The sequence below is a fragment of the Bos indicus x Bos taurus genome, chromosome 10 (assembly GCF_003369695.1).
Source record: "Bos indicus x Bos taurus breed Angus x Brahman F1 hybrid chromosome 10, Bos_hybrid_MaternalHap_v2.0, whole genome shotgun sequence".
In the NCBI taxonomy this organism is placed as follows: domain Eukaryota; kingdom Metazoa; phylum Chordata; class Mammalia; order Artiodactyla; family Bovidae; genus Bos; species Bos indicus x Bos taurus.
Window position 1 is genome coordinate 47,831,824 of NC_040085.1, and position 17,186 is coordinate 47,849,009.

Below are 17,186 nucleotides of genomic sequence, written 5' to 3' on the forward strand. Positions count from 1 at the left end.
ACAAGGAAGACCAAGTTTGCAATTGTGGTAAAAATCCACTGGATGAGCTCTGTAGCAACTTGGATAATGGAGAAAAAGGACCAGTGAACTTTAAAGACAAGTTAGTAGAAATCATTAAGCATAGGAAGGTCGTGTACTTGGAAAAAATGTTAAAGGACATCTTTCATGCAAAAGGGAAATGATACCAGAAGGAAATCTGAATCTACATACACACTTAAGTATCAGAAATAGTAACGTGGTAAATGTTAGTAGAGTTTTTATTTTAAAACTTGAGAGTAGCTAAGATTTTCCTGCCAAGATGGCAGAATACAAACATCCTGGGCTCACCTCCTTTCACAGGCACACCAAAATTACAACTATTAATGAGAAAGATCAGAATCTAACAGAAACTAAGGATATAAAAAAGGAACCATAGCAAGATGTAGAAGGAACATAGGTGCACTATTGTCAAGACCCATAGCCCCAGATAGAAACCCACAAGTAGGAGGATAATTACAGTTACACAGGTTCTCTGAGCAATGGGTCTAAGCCCCACATTGGGCTCCCTGGCCTGGGCAGTCTTGTACTGGGAAGACAAGCCCCTATGTTTGGCTTTGAAGACCAGTGGGGCTTACTTTCAGGGGACACAGGTGTGGGAAATAGACACTCACCTCCTAAAGGGCACATGTAAAACCTCACATGCTGCAGGACCCTAGGAAGAGGCAATAATTTTTGAAAGGAGCGGAGTCAGACCTACCTGCCGATCACCCAGGAGGCAACTGAAGTTCATCCTTGGGACACAGGCATTGGCAGAAACCATTTGTGGAGCCTGCTCTATCATGTGGACACCAATGCTGGGAAGCATCACTTCAGAATCATCCTCTAGTTTATTAGCACTGGAACACGGCCCCACCCACCAGCCTGTCAGCCCCAGTACTGGGAAGCCTCAGGCCAAGCAAATTGCTGGGTCAGGACAAAGCCCCACCCATCACTGGCAGGCAGGCTACCTTAAGACCCTGAGCCTTCAGCCACCCTGGAACACAGCCCTGCCCCATAGGAGGGCACAGGCACTAGCTCTGTGATCCCCAGGGCCTTGCAGACAGAGACCCTGGGACCCAGCTCCACCCACCATCAGGCTGATACCAGCCCAGCCACCAATACTCCCCTCCTGCGACCCCTGCCCCCTCACCCCCCATCCCCCCACACACCGCCAGACACTGGCCCTGCCCACCAGCAGGCTAATACCACCTCTGAGACACCTTGGGATCTGTGGCAAGATTCAACACACTTTCATGATTAAAAACAATTAAGGAAGAAAAGGATTCTACTTCAACATGATAAAAGCAATATATGACAAGCCCACAGCTAAAAACAGACTCAATGGTAAAAGACTGAAAGCTTTCCCTTTAGGATCAGACAGGACAAGGATGTTCACTTTTACCTACTCTGCAGGTTCTGGTCACAGCGGCTAGGGAATAAAAATAAAAGGCATGCAAATCAAAAAGTAGAAGGAAGATTCTCTCTCTCCACAGATGACATTATCTTGTATGTATTAGAAAACCCTACAAGTTCCACAAGGAAACTGTCAGTATAAATCAATTTGGCAAAGTTGCAAAATATAAAATCAACACATAAAAAAAAATCAGTTGTGTTTCTATATACTACTAATGAACATTCTTAAAGAAATTTTAAAAATTACAAATACAATATCATCAAAAAGAGTGAAGTACTGAAAAACATCTACTTCCGTTTCATTGACTATGCTAAAAGCCTCTGATTGTGTGGACCACAATGAACTGGAAAATTCAAGAGACCCTACCTGTCTCCTGAGAAACCTATGTGTGTGTCACGAAGCAACAGTTAGAACTGGACATGGAACAACTGACTGGTTCCAAATCAGGAAAGGAGTACATCAAGGCTGTATATTGTCACCCTGCTGATTTAACTTCTACACAAAGTACATCATACAAAATGCCAGGCTGGATGAATCACAAGCCAGAATCAAGACTGCTGGGAGAAATATCAACAACCTCTGATACGGAGATTATACTACTCAAATGGTGGAAAATGAAGAGGAACTAAAGAGCTTCTTGATGAGGGGGAAAGAGGAGAATTAAAAAGCTGGTTTGAAACTTAACATTCAAAAAACCAAGATCATAGCATCTGGTTCCATCACTTCATGGCAAATAGAAGAGGAAAAAGTGGAAGCAGTGATAGATTTTATTTTCTTGGGCTCCAAAATCACTGTGGACAGTTACTTTGTTCAGTGGCCAAGTGGTGTCCAACTGCAGCATGCCAGGCTCCTCTGTCTTGCAGTCTCCTAGAATTTGCTCAGATTCATGTCTATTGAATCAGTGATGCCTTCTAACCATCTCATCCTCTGTTGTCCCCTTCTCCTTTTGCCTTCAGTCTTTCCCAGCATCAGGGTCTTTTCCAGTGAGTCAGCTTTTCGCATCAGGTGGCCAAAGTATTGGAGCTTCAGCATCAGTCCTTCCAATGAACATTCAGAGTTGATTTCCTTTAGGATTGACTGGTTTGATCTCCCTGCAGTCCAAGGGACTCTCAAGAGTCTTCTCCAGCACCACAGTTCAAAAGCATCAGTTCTTTGGCACTCAGCATTCTTCATGGATAGTGACTGCAGCCAAGAAATTAAAAGATGCTCCTTGGAAGGAAAGCTATGACAAATCTAGACAGAGGCATTAAACAGCAGAGGCATCATTTTGTTGACAAAGGTCCATATAGTCAAAACTATGCTTTTTCCAGTAATGATGTACAGATGTGAGAGCTGAACCATAAAGAAGGCTGAACAATGAGGAACTGATGGTTTTGAATTGTGGTGCTGGAGAAGACTTGAGAGTCCCCCTGAACTTCAGGGAAATCAAACCAGTCAATTCTAAAGGAAATCAACCCTGAATGTTCATTGGAATGGCTGTTGCTGAAGCTCTAATACTTCGGCCACCTAGTGTGAAGAGCCAACTCGTTGGAAAAGACCTCAATGCTGGAAAAGACAGAAGAGAGAGAACAGGGCAGCAGAGGACGAGATGGTTGGATGGCATCAAGCAACTCAATGGACATGAATCTGAGCAAACTCCAAGAGACAGTGAAGGAAACAGGAGCTTGATGTGCTATCATGGGATCGCAAAGAGTCAGACTCAACTTAGCAACTGAATAACAACTACTAACTTAGGAATAAAAGTAACCAAGAAGTGCAACAGTTTTACACTGAAAACTTCAAAGAACTGGGATGACCCTGAGGGATGGGATGGGGAGGGAGGTTCAGGATGGGGAACACATGTACACCCATGGCTGATTCATGTGAATTATGGAAAAAACCACCACAATATTGTAAAGTAAAAAAAAATTGTAAAGTAATTAGCCTCCAATTAAAATAAATACATTAAAAAAAAACTGATAAAAATAGTTAAAGGCAAAAAAATGAAAGGATATTCTGTGGTCAAAGATTGGAAGGCTTACTATTATTAAGATATTAATACTACTCCAAGAGATCTACAGATTCAGTATGATCTTTATCAAAACTCCAATGGCATTTTTAGAGAGACAGGTCACGCTAATATTTATATGGAATCTCAAGGTTACACAAATAGTCAATCAATGAATAACAACAGTTGAAAGTCTCATATTTCTGGATTTCAAATTTTATTACAAATCTATGGTAATCAAAGTAGTGTAATATGGATGTATACAGAGCCCTAAAATAAACCCTTGCATATAAAGTCTAATTATGTTCAACAAAGATGCCAAATCTATTCACTAGGAAAATATGGCCTCTTCAACAAATTGAACTGGACAACTAGATATCTCCATGAGCAAGAATGAAACTGTATCCCTATTTCATATAATATACAAAAATTAACTCAAATTTGATCAAGACCTAAATGTATACCCTAAAACTGTAAACTATTAGAAGAAAATGTAGGTGAACTGCTCATGACACTGGATTTGGTTGTGAATTCTTGGATATGAAATGAAAAGAACAGGCAAACAGAAGTTAAAGAAGAGAAATTGGATTACCTCAAAGGAAACAATCAACAGAGTAAAAAGGCCCCTACAGAAAATATTTGAAGATCATATATCTGTTAATATTGAAAATACAGAAATAACTCCTCCACAATAACAAAAACACTATCACTTAATAAATGGGTATCCACAGTCTCATGAAAGGCACATTTCAAGTGCTCAACAGCTACATGTGGATAATGGCTACTGTATTGGGCAATGCAGATACAGAACCTGTCCATCACCATAGAAAGTTCTATTGAACAGCAATGTACTAGAAGCTCTTTCAGTTGACCATTATTTAACTAATTTGCCATGTTAACTCTGTAAAACGTATCAACTGATGCCCAAAACATACTGAAATTTAATGGATAACCACATATTTCTTCACTCTCCAACTGTTTGCTTATAAATCATCAGTTGTGTTTGTTCCCAAACCTGTGTATCCCAGTCTATACTGTAATTATATAACTTATTTTTTTAATATATAAAATGTGGATGGGAAAAGTAAAAAAAAAAAATTAATAATAAATGGGTAAAGAACTTGAATAGACAATTCTCCAGAAAAGATTTACAAATGGCTAATGAGCACATGAAAATGTGGTCAACATCACTAACATTTAGGGAGATACAAATCAAAACCACAATGAGATGCCATTTAATAAACATTAGGCTAGGATGATCACTATAGAAAAAAAAAACCACAAAAAATTGGCAAGGACATTGAAGGAACTCTTGTGACTGTTGGTAGGGATGTAAAACAGTGCAGCCACTATGGAAAAATAGTACAGTGGTTCCTCAAGAAATTAAAAGAATTATATGATCCAGCAATTCCCACATTTAGGTGAATATCCAAAATAACTGAAAGCAGAATCTTTAAGAGATATCTGTACACCCAAGTTTATATCAGCATTATTCACAATAGCCAAAAGGTGGAAGCAACCCAAGTTGCTTTATTTAAATAAATGTATAAATGAAACTTGTTACATATATCCAATGGAATATTATTCAAAAGGAATACATTCTGATAACATGCTACAACGTGGATGAACCGTGAGGACATTATGCTAAGTGATATAAGCCAGTAACAAAAAGGCAAATAGTGTATTTCACTTACATTAGGTACCTAGAGTAGTCAAAATAATAGAGATAGAAAGTAGAATTGTGGTTGCCAGGGGTCATGGAGAAGGGGATGGGGAATTATTTTTTAATGGACATAGGTTTTCAGTTTTTGCAAGATAAACAAGGAGTTTTGCAGTTTGATATGTAACACTACTGAATTCTACACTAAAAAATTAGGGTAAATTTTATGTGTACTATAATACAAAGGTTTTTTTTTTTCTTTAATTTAGAAAGTTCATTAACTCTTCAAAGCAAAAAAGTAACTATGTAGAATGTGTATATAAGTACAATGTATGACAACAACAACAGAAAGGGGAAGACAGAAGTATACTGCTGAAAGGTTCTTTATTTATTCATAAAATGCTATGTTACTTGAAGTTAGATAGCGCTAAGTTAAAGGTGTATCTGATAAGTGGAGATATACACAAAAAAGTGGAGATAATAAGCCAGTAAGATAAAATGAAATCATTAAAAATATTCAAAAAGAAAAACAAGAGGAAGAAAGAATAATGTATGTGAATGAAAAATATAAAAATTAATAGAGTTAAACACAACCATTATTAATAATCATATTAAATGTAATGATCTAAGCCTCCTAATTAGTGTCAGAGATTGTCAGACTGAGTTAAAACAATAGGAAAACTCAACTGTATGCTGCCTGTAACAACACACAAAGGAGTTACAAATAAAGGGAGAGAAAAGCCAATACTGATGTCAGCAGTAACTAAAAGAAATTACATGCTTTATGGATTTATTATAAAGATGTAACAATCAGGACAATGCATTATTAACATGAAGACAGACATACAGATGAGTGGAACAGAATAGTGATCCCAGTAATAATACATCCACACACATCTAGGCAACTGATTTTCAACAAAGATGCCATGGCAATTCAATAGTGAAAGGATAATCTCAACAAAATATTCCTGCACATGTTCCAATAATGAACCTTGACCCTTATATCATGCACAAAACTCAACACAAAAGATGAAGCTATGCAACTTCTGTAAGAAAACCTAAGAGCAAATCTTAGTGACCCCTTAGGTTTAGCAAAGAATTCTTAAATAGAACACAAAACCATAATTATAAAATTCAAAATATTGTTGCTCTTCAAAAAAAAATGTTAAAAAAATAAAAGCCAAGTGATAAGATATTTGCAAAGCAGGTGTCTGCCAAAGTTTTGTAATTAGGATATATAAAGAACTCTAACAAGTCAACTCAGTTCTTAATAATGAACCAAAGAGACTAAGGAAATATGAATGAAGTGTGGTCTTTAGTTAATGAGTCATAATTATTGGTTCATTAATGGTAAAAAATGTTCTATACTAATGTATATATTCATAAGAAACTGGATTCTAGAAATTTTCTGTACTACACAATTTTATATAAATTAAAACTATTCTAATAATTAAAGTTCATTTAACAATTTTTAGAAGAATAAAAGACTTATAGAGAGACACTTCAAAGATAATATCAGGACTTTCCTGAATAACCAATGGATGAACAAAGAAATCAAAGAGGAAAAAAATGATCTTCAAATGAAAATGGAGACACAACATACCAAAATTTATGGGATGTAGCAAGAGTGGTTCTAAGATGAAGTTCATAGTAACAAATGCCTACATTAAGAAAGATCTCTGAATTTTCACTCCTTCCTGCATGTTTAATGTTTTTGACATTATATGAGATTTTGACCAATGAGATTTTTCCTTTTGTAATTTCCATATTTCTAGTTGTGGTTTTTTCTTTTTCACTTAGAGAAGCCCCCTTTTAACATTTCTTAGGAAGCTAATTTAGTAGTACTGAGTTCTTTCAGCTTTTGCTTCTCTGGAAAACAACTTCTCTCTCCAAATCTGAATGAGAGTCTTGCTGGATAGAGTATTATTGGCTGCAGGTTTTTTCCTTTCATCACACATGTTGTGATGTTGTGTGATGTTTCATCACACATATGTTGTGCCATTCCCTTCTGGTCAGCAGTGTCTGACAGTCTTAGAGGAGTTCCCTTATACATAACTAGTTGCTTTTCACTTACTGTCCTTAATATTCTCTCACTATCTTTAATTTTTGCCATTTTAACTTTAAGTCCCTTGGTGTGGAACTCTTTGTATTGATCTTCTTCGGGATTCTGTTCTTCCTGGACTTGGATGTCTGTTTCCTTTCCCATGTTAGTAATGTCTTTAGCTATAATTGCTTCTAATTTCTCTGCCCCTATCTGTCACTCTTCACCTTCTGGGACCCAAATAATGTGAATATTAATATGCTTAATGTTTTCCAAGAGGTTTCCTGAACTCTTCATTCCTTTTAAATTCTGTTTTTCTTTTTCTATTCAACTTGGGTGATTTACACTATTCTGTGTTCCAGTTTAATGATCCATTCCTCTGTATTAACCAACCTAATGTTGATTCCTGCTAGTGTATTTTTTATTTCAGTTACTATATTTTTCAGCTTTGTTTGGTTCTTCTGTTTCCTAACTCTTTGTTAAAATTCTCCCTGTATTTACTCACTCTTCTTCCAAATATGTTGAGCATTTTTATGGTCATTACCACAAACACTTAATTGGGTAGATTGCTCATCTCCAGGGTTTTCAGAGTGTGTTCGAACTTCAGACATCAACTTTAATATTCACCAGTATATGCTGCTGTATATAAACCTCATGATAACAACAAACCAAAAATCTATAATAGATACACACAAGATGAATCCAAATATAACATTAAGATGGTTATCAAATCTTAAGCAGAGAGGAAAACAATAAACAAGGACAGTCCCCAAACAATTTAATAAAATGGCAGTAAGTACCTACCTATCAATACTTACTTTAAATGTAAATCTACTAAATGTTCCAATGGAAAGACAGAGTGGCTGAACAGATTCAAAAATAAAATCTGTAAACATATGCTGCCTATAAGAGGTATCTTATCTTATCTCCAGATCTAACTACACACACAGACTGAAAGTGAAGGGATAAAAAAGTCTAAGACAAAGAAGGACATTACATAATGATAAAGGGATCAATTCAACAAGAATAAATAACACTTGTAAATATATGCACACAAACTGGAGCATTTAAATAAATACAGAAAATATTAGCAAGTATAAAGAAAGATATTGACAGTAAGGACAGTAATGTCAGGGGCTTTAACACTCCACGTACGTCAATGGACAGATCATCCATACAGGAAATGTAAAAGGAAACACAGGCCTTAACACATCAGATGAGCTTAACAGATATATGTATATAACATCCTATTCAAAAGCAGCAAAATATACATTGTTTTCAAATGCAAATGGAACACTCCATAACAGATCACATGCTAGGCCACAAAATAAGTCTCAATAAATTTTAAAAGACTGATATCATACCAAGCCTCTTCTCTGACCACAATGCTATGAGACTATAAATCAACTATAAAAAAAAAAAAAACCACCAACATGGAGGCTAAACAATGTGGTACTGAACAACAAAATGAGTCACTGAAGAAATCAAAAAGGAAATAAACAAGAGAAACCCATGGAGACAGAAGCAAAAACACAAAGATCCAGAATCTATGGAATGCAGGAAAAGCAGTTCCCAGAGGGGTTTATAGAAATACAAGCCTACATCAGGAAACAAAAATCCCCAAAGCCCTAACCTAATATCCAAATTAATTATAAAGAAACACCTAGAGTTAGTAGGAGGAAAGATCAGAGCAGAAATGAATGAAATAGAGATGGAAGAAAAAAGGGGAGAGAAAGCAAGCAAGAAAGAAATTAAGAGCTGGTTCTTAAAAAGATGAACAAAGTTGATAAACTTTTAACCAGATTCATTACGAACAAATGAAAGTGGATCCAAATAAAATCAGAAAAGAAGTTAGAGTTGATATTGCAGAACTACACAGGATAAGAGATTACTCTGAATAATTATACACCAATAAAATGGACAACCAAGAAGAAATGGAGGAATTTCTAGAAAAGTACAATCTCCTAAGACTGAATGAGGAAGAAATACAAAATGTGAACATACCTCAGTTACTACTAATCAGTAATAAAAAAAAAAAAAAATACTCGCAACAAACCAAAGTGTAAGACCAGATTGTTTCACAGATGAATTACATACACTGAATATTTAATGGATAATGCTTATCCTTTTCAAACTATTCAAAAAACTGAAGAGAAAGAAGGTTTCCAAAGTCATTCTTTGAGGCCCACATCACGCTGATAGCAAATCAGATAAAGAAAGACACCGCAAAGTTTGAAAACTATAAGCCAATAAAACTGGTGAACACAGATGCAAAAATTCTCAACAAAATATTAGAAAGTTAAATTGAACAGTACACTAAAAGGATTATACATCATGATCAAGTGGAATTTACCCCAGGGAAGCAAGAATAGTTCAGTATCTGCATATCAGTCAATGTCATACATTAACTCATTATTGACCAGGGGATTTCTGCAGAAACACCTGTGGCTGTTGATTTGTTATGTAAGTGAATACAGAAATATCTCTGATAAATAATATTTGGGTAACAAAAGACATGTTAATATGTGTCTCTGGTGAGTAATATGTTAATAGAATGAAAGAAAAAAATCACATAATCATTTCAATAGACAGAGACTAAGCATTTGACAAAATTCAACATCCATTCATAAAATATCTTAATAAATTAGATTTAGAAGGAATATACTTAAATGAAAAAAGGTCATATATGAGAAGTCCACAGCTAAAATCATATGCAATGATGAAATGTTGAAATCTTCCTCTAAGGTCAGGAACAAATCAAGTGCCCATTCCCACCTCTCCTACTTTACAAAGTACTAGAATTCCTAGTCAGAGAAACCAGCAAGAAAAATCTAAAGTACCAGAACTGGAAAGGAAGAAGTAAAATTTCTATTTGCAGTTGATATGATTTGGTATTTAATACATAAAAAATCATATATATGCCACCAAAAAACTGTTAGATCTCATCAACAAATTCAGTAAAGTTGTAGGATGTAAAATTAACATTAAAAATTCAGTAGAGTTTCTATTAGAACACTCCTTAATATGATACACAAAATAAACTCAAAATGGATTAAAGACCTGAATATAAGGTCAGACACTATAAAACTCTTAGCAGTAAACACAGGTAGGTGAGAATTCTACCACTGAACCACCAATGTCATAACCGTTAGTGGAAAACACAGGCAAAACATTCTTTGACATAAACTGCAGCAAGATCTTTTTTGACCCACCTCGTGGAGAAGGCAATGGCACCCCACTCCAGTACTGTTGCCTGAAAATCCCAAGGACAGAGGAGCCTGGGAGGCTGCAGTCCATGGGGTAGCTGAAGGTTGGACACAACTGAGCGACTTCACTTTCACTTTTCACTTTCATGCATTGGAGAAGGAAATGGCAACCCACTCCAGTGTTCTTGCCTGGAGAACCCCAGGGATGGGGGAGCCTGGTGGGCTGCCGTCTATGGGGTTGCACAGAGTCGGACATGACTTAAGTGACTTAGCAGCAGCAGCAGCATGGAGTAATGAAAATAAAAACAGACATAAACAAGTGGGACCTAATTAAATGTAAAAGCTTTTGCAGAGCAAAAGAAACCATAAAAAAAGATGAAAAGATAACCCTAAGAATGGGAGGAAATATTTGCAAATGAAGTAACCGACAAAAGAATTAACCTCTAAAACATATAAACAGCACGCAGCTCAATTACCAAAAAAAAAAAAAAAAAAAAAGAGTGGAAGACATAAAGAAACATTTCTCCAAAAAAGACACACAGATGGCCAAATAACACATGAAGAGGTGCTCAATATCACTAATTATTAGAGAAATGCAAATCAAACCTACAATGAGGTATCACCTCATACCAGTCATGATGGCCATCATCAGAAAATCTACAAACAAATTCTGGATAGAGTGTGGAGAAAAGAGAACCCCCTTACATTGTTGGTGAGAATGGAAATTGGTATAGCCACTATGAAAAACAATATGGAGTTTCCTTTAAAAAGCTAAATATAGACCTATAATATGACCCAGCAATCCCATTGCATATACTCAGAGAAAACCATCATTCCAAAAAACACATGCAACCCAATGTTCATTGCAGCAGTCTTCATAATAGGCAGGACATGAAAGAAACCTAAATGTCCATGAACAGATGAATGGATAAAGAAAATGTTACATATAGGTATAACGGAACACTGCTAAGCTGCTAAGTTGCTTCAGTCATGTCCGACTCTGTGCGACCCCATAGACGGCAGCCCACCAGGCTTCCCCATCCCTGGGATTCTCCAGGCAAGAACACTGGAGTGGGTTGCCATTGCCTTCTCCAACACGGAAAACTACTCAGCCATAAAAGGAATGAAATTGGGTGACTTACAGGGATGTGGCTAGACCTAGAGATTGTCATACAGATTAAAACAAGTCAGAAAAAGAGAGCAAATATATATTAATATACATATGTAGAATATAGAAAAATGGTAGATGATCTTAATTGCAAAACAGAAACAGACACAGATGCAGAGAACAAATGTATGGACACCAAGTGGGGAAAGTACACAAAGGTGGGGTGGGATGAACTGGCAGAGAGTATCCCTATGTATAAAATAGATAACTAATGAGAACCTGTAAAGCTCAGGGAAGCCTACTCAATGCTCTGTGGTGACCTAAATGGGAAGGAAATCCCAAAAAGAGGGAATGTATTCATACATATAGCTGATTCACTTTGCTATACAGCAGAAACTAACACAATACTGTAAAGTAACTAAACGTCAATAAAAAATATAAAAAATCATATAAATTATCATTATCTTAGTTTCTATACCTTAGCAGGAAATAATCTTAAAAAGAAAATCCCATTGATCATTATATCAAGAAGAATTTAAAACTTAGAAATGATTTAATCAAGGATGTGAAAGATCTACACTGAAACCTTTAAGACACTGGTGAAAGGGATCAAAGAAGGCACAGATAAATGGATTGGAAGAATTCATGGATTGGAAGAATTAATATTTTTTAAATGTCAATGCAACCAAAGCCACCTATAGGTTCAATCCAATTCCTATGAAGATTCTGAAGACATTTTAAACAGAATTAGGGAAAAAATCCTGAATTTATATGGAATCACAAAAAGCCCCAAATAGCCAAAGCAATACTGAGAAAGAACAAAGCAAGAAGCATCATACTTTCTGATTTTAAGCTACATTATAAAGCTACTGTAATCAAAATAGAGTGGTACCAGCATAAAATTGGAAACATTGATCAAAGGAACAAAATCAACGGCCCAGAAACAAACCCCAGCATATACAGTCAACTAATGTTAAGAGTTTTGCCAAGAGAACACACTGGTCATAGCAAACATCCTCTTCCAACAACACAAGAGAAGACTCTACACATGGACATCACCAGATGGTCAACACCAAAATCAAATTGATTATATTCTTTGAAGCCAAAAATGGAGAAGCTCTATACAGTCAGCAAAAACTGACAAAGAGCGGACTGTGGCTCAGATCTTGAACTCCTTATTGCGAAATTCAGACTTAAATTGAAGAAAATAGGGAAAACCACTAGACCATTCAGGTATGACCTAAATCAAATCCCTAACGATTAGACAGTGGAAGTGAGAAATAGATTTAAGGGACTAGATCTGATAGACACAGTGCCTGATGAACTATGGACAGAGGTTCATGACACTGTACAGGAGACAGGGATCAAGACCATCCCAAGAAACAGAAATGCAAAAAAGCAAAATGGCTGTCTGAGGAGGCCTTACAAATAGCTGTGAAAAGAAGAGATGTGAAAAGCAAAAGAGAAAAGGAAAGATATAAGCATTGGAATGCAGAGTTCCGAAGAATAGCAAGGAAAGATAAGAAAGCCTTCCTCAGAGATCAGTGCCAAGAAACAGAGGAAAACAACAGAATGGGAAAGACTAGAGATCTCTTCAAGAAAATCAGAGATACCAAGGGAACATTTCATGCAAAGATGGGCTCAATAAAGGACAGAAATGGTATGGACCTAACAGAAGCAGAAGATATTAAGAAGAGGTGCCAAGAATACACAGAATAACTGTACAAAAAAGATCTTCACGTCCCAGATAATCAAGCTGGTTTCAGAAAAGGCAGAAGAACCAGAGATCAAATTGCCAACATCTGGTGGATCATTGAAAAAGCAAGGGAGTTCCAGAAAAACATCTATTTCTGCTTTATTGACTATGCCAAAGCCTTTGACTGTGTGGATCACAATAAACTGTGGAAAATTCTCAAAGAGATGAGAATACCAGACTACCTGACCTACCTCCTAAGAAATCTGTATGCAGGTCAGGAAGCAATAGTTAGAACTGGACATGGAACAACAGACTGGTTCCAAATAGGAAAAGGAGTACATCAAGGCTGTATATTGTCACCCTGCTTATTTAACTTCTATGCAGAGTACATCATGAGAAATGCTAGGCTGGAAGAAGCACAAGCTGGAATCAAGATTGCTGGGAAAAATATCAATAACTTCAGATATACAGATGACACCACCCTTATGGCAGAAAGAGACAAGAACTAAAGAGCCTCTTGATGAAAGTGAAAGAGGAGAGTGAAAAAGTTGGCCTAAAACTCAGCATTCAGAAAACCAAGATCATATCTGGTCCCATCACTTAATGGCAAATAGATGGGGAAACAGTGGAAACAATGGCAGACTTTATTTTGGGGGGGCTCCAAAATCACTGCAGATGGTGATTGCAGCCATGAAATTAAAAGGCGTTTACTCCTTGGAAGGAAAGTTATGACCAACGTAGACAGCATATTAAAAAGCAGAGACATTACTTTGCCAACAAAGGTCCATCTAGTCAAGGCTATGGTTTTTCCAGTAGTCATGTGTGGATGTGAGAGTTGGACTGTAAAGAAAGCTGAGCACCAAAGAATTGATGCTTTTGAACTGTGGTGTTGGAGAAGACTCTTGAGAATTCCTTGGACTGCAAGGAGATCCAACCAGTCCATCCTAAATGAAATCAGTACTGAATATTCACTGGAAGGAGTGATGTTGAAGCTGAAACTCCAATACTGTGGCCACCTGATGTGAAGAACTGACTCGTTTGAAAAGACCCTGATGCTGGGAACGACTGAAGGTGGGAGACGGGGATGACAGAGGATGAGGTGGTTGGATGGCATCACCGACTCAATGAACATGAGTTTGAGTAAACTCCGGGTGTTGGTGATGGACAGGTAGGCCTGGTGTGTGTCCATGGGGTCGCAGAGAGTCAGACACGACTGAATGATTGAATTGAACTGAATGTTAGACAGAGGAGCCAAGAATACTCAATAGGGAAAGGATAGTCTCTTCAGTAAATGGTGCTGGGAAAATTTGATACTCACATGTAAGAAGAATGAAACTAGTCCTATATTATACCACTCACAATAATGAACTCAAAATGGAATAGAAACTTACATGTAAGACTAGAAACCATAAAACTCCTTAAACACACACACACACACAGGAAAAAGCTCCTTGATATGCGTCTTGGCAATGACTCTTTTGAATGATACCTTTATCAGAAGCCACAAAATAAGAAAAAAAAACCCCACAAATTGGACTATGTCAAAGTAAAAAGCTTCTGCACAGAACAAGAAATGATCAACAAAATGAAAAAGCAAGCCATAGAATGAGGAAAATACTGTAAACTATATATCTAAAGGATTTAATAATATCCAAGACATAGAGATTTCATATAATTCAACACCAAAAAAATCATCCAATTAAAAAAATGAGCAAAGGACATGAATATACAATTTTCCAAAGATTTGCAGATGGCCAATAGGTGCATGAAAAGGTGCTCAGCATCTCATCCTTCAGGAAATGCAAAATAAAATTGCAATGAGGTATCACCTCACAACTGTTTGAATACCTGTCATCAAAAAACAGTTGAGGTTGTGGGGAAAAGGGAACACTGGTACACTGTTGACAGGATTGTACATTATATTCCAACCACTATGGGAAACAGTTTAGAGGTTCTTCAAAATATTAAAAATAGAACTACCATATATCCAGCAATTCCACTGCTAAAAGTATATCCAAAGAAAATGAAAATACTATGTCAAAGAAATATTTACATACAATGTCTGCAGTATTTACAACAGCTAAGACATAGAAACAACCTAAGTGTCTGGTGACAGATGAATGGATAAAGAAGCTATGAGATACACACACACACACACACACACACAAAATATTATCCAGTTATAAAAAGAGAAGTAAAACCTGCCATTTGCAGCATCATGGATGAGGACATTATGCTAAGTGAAGTAAGTCAGAGAAAGTCAAATACTATATGATCTTACTTGTACATAGCGTCTAAAACAACAGCAACAACAACAAAATTAACAGAAAAAGATAAAGCTTGTAGTAACCAAAGGTGAGGGTAGTAGGAGGTAGAGATTTGGTCAAAATACATAAACTTCCTGCTATAAGAAAAAGCGGTAGCCGTTCTATGTAATATACAACTTGATGCCTAGAATTAACACTGCTGTCTGGTTGGTTTTTTTTTCTCTTCTCCTGGCTGTGCCATGACTGCAGCACACAGGATCTTTGTTCCCTGACCAGGGATCCAAACCCATGCCCTCTGTAGTGAAAGCACAGTCTTAATCACTAGACTGCTAGGGGAGTCCTTGTATGGTATATTTAAAAGCTGTTAAGAGAGCAGACCTAAGAGTTCTCAACATCAGGAAAAAAAAAAACATTTTTTCTTTTTCTTTTTGTAGATATGTATGAGATGATGGGTATTAACTTATTGTGGAAATCATTTCACAAAATATGTAAGTCAAACCATCATGCTCTATACCTTAAATTTATAGAATGCTGTATGTCAATTATATCTCAATAAAATTGGGCAAAAGATACCAAGATGGCAGATAAGCACACGAATATGCTTATCTAGTCATTAGGGAAATGCAAATTAAAACTATAATATGAAATACCAGGAGGTACCTATTAGAACAGCTAAAATGTAAAAAACCAACCATATTAAGTGGTATTGAAGATACGGAACAGCTGTAACTTTCATCCAGTGCTGTTGAGAATGTAAATTGGTACAACCATTGTAGAAAACACGTTGGCAGTTGAACACACACATAAAATACACCCAGAAACTGACTCCTAGGTATCTACTCACAGGAAATGAAAAAATACGTCCACAAAAAGACTTATACATGAATGTTCATGGAGGCTTTACTTGCAATAGCTGAAAAGTGGAAACTTTTGGGTAAATCTCAAAAGGAGTCACATTTTTAAAAAGAATATGAAATTCTGGAAAATGTAAATAAGTTAACTGGAGATAGAAGTTGGGAGAAGGGCATGATTATAAACAGGCACAAGGAAACTTTTAGGAGTGATAGATATGTCTATTGTGATTTTTCATAGGTATACACATAGTTACAAATCAAGTTTTATACCTTAAATATGTGTGGGATTATTATGTCACAGTGTGAAAAATAGAAATAAAATACATATAATTAAAGATATGCAAAGAAAAATTGTGACACACAGCTGAAGTTTCATTTTGAGGAAAATTATAGGAAAATAATACAGCATTTGAGGAAAATGCTGTATTAGAAAAGAAAGTTGAAAAATCAGCAATCTAAGTCTACAATTTAAGAAACTGAAAAGATAGCAGATTAAAAAACAAAGCAAGTAGACAAAATTATATAAGGAGAATTCAGTGAAAATAAAAAGACAATAGAAAAAATAAAACCAAAAGTTGAAAAGATTAAGTAGTAACTGGGTAGCAAGACTTATCAAGGGAAAAAACCTGAAACATGGATGAATCTCAACATTATGTCTAGTGAAAGAAACCAGTCATGAGAGAGTACATTCTACGCAGTTTCATTTATATCAAAATCAAGACCAAGAGTATCAGAACATCCTTCACTTACAGAGGATGGAGTCCTTGGAAAGGGAATACAAGGGAACTTTCTAGGGGTGAGAAAAACAATCTATGTACTGCCTTACATGGTGGTTTCACAACTGTTTAAGAGCCCAAACTCACTCAATTATAGATGTAGTATCTTTCATTGTCTTGTATATAACTAATTCAATTTTTAAAACTAACCCAATTCTT

The 17,186-nt window shown here is 36.2% G+C and overlaps 1 protein-coding gene across 3 annotated transcripts in view; it reads right to left on the reverse strand.

The window, feature by feature from the left end:
• TEX9 (testis expressed 9) overlaps positions 1 to 17,186 on the reverse strand; it is a 237,724-nt gene that overhangs the window by 1,402 nt on the left and 219,136 nt on the right. The gene's annotated exons all lie outside the window — the stretch shown is intronic.